Genomic DNA, 3,813 nt, shown 5'->3' on the forward strand with positions numbered 1-3,813 from the left:
TTAACTTCCGGTAGTCAACGCATAAACGAAGACTCCCGTCGGTCTTTCGAACTAACACCACTGGAGATGCAAACGAACTGGAGCTTTCTTGGATGATACGCTTTTTGAGCAATCCAGCTATATGGTCCTTCACTTCCTGAAACTGATTTGGGGGTATTCGCCGGTACGACTGTGAGACAGGGAATTCGTCATTTAAGGGGATCTCATGCTTCACTAGTTCAGTGTAACCTAGGTCTTCCTCAGTGACTGCAAATACATCTAAATACCTTCTGAGAAGTGACTTCAACTCTGCCTGTTGTGCCTGGGTACCACCAATCTGTACTCTTTCTAAGGGACATTGCAGATCTCCACTAACTCCCTTCATTGACCTCTGATTAACCATCACCTCCTCATGATCAACAGAAATTCGGTGGAATCTAACTTCACAGGAGCTACTCTCGACATGACCACCATGGCCTAGTACCCCTAGCTTCACTTTGGGTGGCAACCATGCGCCTTCAGGGGATAGATTTACTACCTGTATCGGGAATACCCGCTTTGCAGGTGATACCAAGGTAGGGATCAAAACCAAACCACCTGGCAATGAAGACTGGCCTGGCTCAAACAAACATAAGTCTTTACTCTCAGGTAGTATTTTAGGTGTTCTGGCCTGAACTGTAGCCACAGAAGCTGCAGGTATATACAATTTATGTGTGCTGGCTACCCGGACCAAAGAGTTTGCTTCTACTGTGGCAGCTTCTTGTACTTTGTTGAGGGCAGCTCTCCACTCAGCATTTAAATTCCCCTTCAAAGCATTGTCAAACTCAGCTAAAATTAATTGTTTACAACGCTGTGCTATATTCATGCCAAGTATGCCTGGGGGCGCTGAGTCAATCTCCCCTTCCTTCTGGTCTCGTATCACTAAGAACCCACACCCTGGTAAAGTCAAACCCATAACCTGGATATCAAGTTCAATGTACCCCTGGTAGGGAAGAGGCAACCCGTTAGCGGCAGTAATCTTTAACCACTTGCTTGTGCAGTGCATATCTTTGTCTTCCCCGTGAAGATGTTCTTTAAAAAAGCTCTCCGTTAAAGTGCTCACATTACTGCCGGTATCTAACAGGCACCGGATTGCAACTTCCCCAGCATGAATTTCCACTTCTGGGCACTTGCCCACTGCACGCTCCAGAAACTGCTCTTTTGTGAGGGTACCAGTCTTTGAGCCATCTGTGCCACCTCTCACTGCTCGGCTCTTCGCAATGGAGGTGCACCGTTTCCCGCAATCAGTGACTCAGACGTAGTAGGTACAGGGTTTTCCTGGGAGCGCTGCCCAGTGCATTGCCTGGCTATGTGCCCAACACCCTCACATCTCAAACAAATGGGTTGGCCACCCCGGGTGTATCTTGGCTTAAACTTGGGCTTATTCGATTTCTCAAGAGTTGAGTCAGACCTCTTAATTGTTAAATCACGCACAGCATTGGTAAGTTCCCCGATTGCTTTCCCTTGTTGTGTAATTACTTTAATTACGTCTTGTAGGGCTAGTGTTAAGTCATTTGTTACAGTGGCTGTCACCTGTGCATTTTCAGCACTTTCTTTCACACTCACTAGATTTCTGTTTCGGGCTACATTTGTTGAACGAGGCCTCTCTTCTGAGCACCACAAAAGGGCCTCCTCACGGACTTCAAATAATGTAGCATCAGGTCGCTCTCTAACCACTTTACGGAGCTCCCTGCGGAGTGCTAGATCCCTCACCCCCTCGATAAACTGGTCCCTTAGTGCCCGTTGCACATTTGGAACACATTGTGGTGCTTGTTGCAGAGCAGCATTTAACATCAATGACAGTGCATGTGAAAAATCACGAAAATCCTCACCGTCTAATTGTTTGCGTGCATAAAATGTGTGCAATAACTGGGAGGTGCTACGCTTTTCCCTAAAAGCTGCCCTCAAATATGAGAACATGTCTTCAGCTGACTTATCCTCACCCCCCATGCACAACTTGACTTCATCGAGAGCTGAACCCCTTAAGTGCGAGAGGATAAAATCTACCTGATCCTCAGAGTTTAAACCCCTAACCCTGATTACCCTTTCCAGCTCCTCAATGAATTCATCAACATTCTGGCAGTCTTTACCTAGATCCCCACTAAAAGGTACAATCTGTTTTTCCCTTGGGATATACACATAGGATCTAGTATGGACATTGGTCATGTTAGATAGAGCTGACATGACTTGATCATGCCTACGTCCCAACTCCAGGATCTGGGACTGAAGCTGTGAAATGGGATTACCTCCTTCAGCGTCCATTCCTGGTGCTGCAGCACCTGCACCTTCAATGTCTGCTGCCATTGCGTCAGCATTGTCCATGTCCCTCTCAGCATCCATTACCTTGTATCAGAGTTTCAAAATGTCTTGACCAGCCCACAACAGTCAGATCGACGAACACTGTCCTTCTCAAAGTCCTTGCAGACAGCAGCCCTGGTGCTCTGGCCTCTTTATCCTGCAGCTACTTCTGTCAGAATGGCACTGCAGGTCCTTCCAGCACTCAGTCGCGTGTCACCACTACCGTTGTTTGCACTCTTTGATTTTTTAGTTATTTATTTTTATTTTTAGTCCCAAACAAAACAGAATCCCACTTCTGACACCAAAATTAGATGTGGCCAATAACACCCTACTTTTATCAGGGAAATAACACAGCCAAAACATCTATAAGAAAATGGATTCTTTTATTCTGGACTGAGCCTCAAGGAGACACAGCATTAACTTACTTTGTTTGGGAGATAAGCAGCAAGCTTTAAAACAGGTCCAATCAATAAACAAAGTTGGCTTTATGGCAAAATAAAAATAGGTCAGCAACAGGAAAAATAAATGTATATATAACTATAAGAATAAATTCTTTGACAGTATTCAAAACATCCAGATCAAAATCCCCATGTGACTTAAAGTAGTTCAAAACCACGTTAATAAACTATTTAATATGTGCAAAACAACGGCAGTGGCTTATTTGTGCCTAATAAAACAAACAAAAAACAGAGTAAATGAGCAATCAGCACATTCCACTAAATACAACACATTACACATATGATAATTCACATGAAAAGGCATTTTTTACATAAATAAATGTGTTCAGAACCCACACATAAGTTTACATTTAACACTGAGAACAAAACTTTCATGTCTTATGCGTAATCACCCTCCATGAAAATAAAATGAGCAAACTCACTCGTTCTGATTCTCTGAAGCACACGTGCGATTAGCAGTTAGCACCTGTGTGATCTTGTGTACTGCTCTTCTCCCCTCTAACACAGCATAAGGAATAACAATTACTGTATGTACAGCTTATATAGAGAATAAACAGCATCATCAAACATTTTGGAACAATATCAAACTCTTAAAACATTTATTAAGTTAACTCACGCTCAATCTCCACTCGCGTGCTCTGAATTCTCCTTCCTCACCGAGATTTCTCACATGCAGGAACAATGATCGGCTGAGCAGCAAATTAAGCCAGCAGATAAACAAACTCACACCACCTGCATCTGCTACCTGCTCCCAAGTTAACACAAAACTGCAAACTTTCTCTCTTTAACAGTTGTATCCACTTTCTCTCTCCCTGTCTATAACTGCTCCACACTGCGCTCTCTGTATCTGACGTGCACCGTTTTTTTTTCCGCGTTTGTGTGTACGTGAACTCTTAAAGGGGCAGCGTTTCAAAACGAACAAAACTAAATATGGTTGTATAACTGGGGAAATTAATGAAATTTCAAATGAATATTACCCCGGTTACACATAGTAAGACACATATCCTTCACATCTGCTCTGTAATTAGGATATTGCTAA

General features: G+C 43.5%; 1 long non-coding RNA gene across 2 annotated transcripts; it reads right to left on the reverse strand.

The window, feature by feature from the left end:
- Positions 1-2,682: 2,682 nt before the first annotated feature.
- On the reverse strand, positions 2,683-3,595 carry LOC130243129 (uncharacterized). 2 transcript variants are annotated; one of them, XR_008839122.1, is made up of 3 exons: positions 3,391-3,595; positions 3,197-3,272; positions 2,683-2,983 (listed from the first exon to the last, which is right to left on the reverse strand). It is a non-coding gene; the product is annotated as an uncharacterized LOC130243129 (long non-coding RNA). The 2 variants fall into 2 exon arrangements; XR_008839121.1 differs by having other exon boundaries at positions 2,683-3,272.
- Between the last annotated feature and the right edge of the window lie 218 nt (positions 3,596-3,813).

The sequence above is a fragment of the Danio aesculapii genome, chromosome 16 (assembly GCF_903798145.1).
Source record: "Danio aesculapii chromosome 16, fDanAes4.1, whole genome shotgun sequence".
In the NCBI taxonomy this organism is placed as follows: domain Eukaryota; kingdom Metazoa; phylum Chordata; class Actinopteri; order Cypriniformes; family Danionidae; genus Danio; species Danio aesculapii.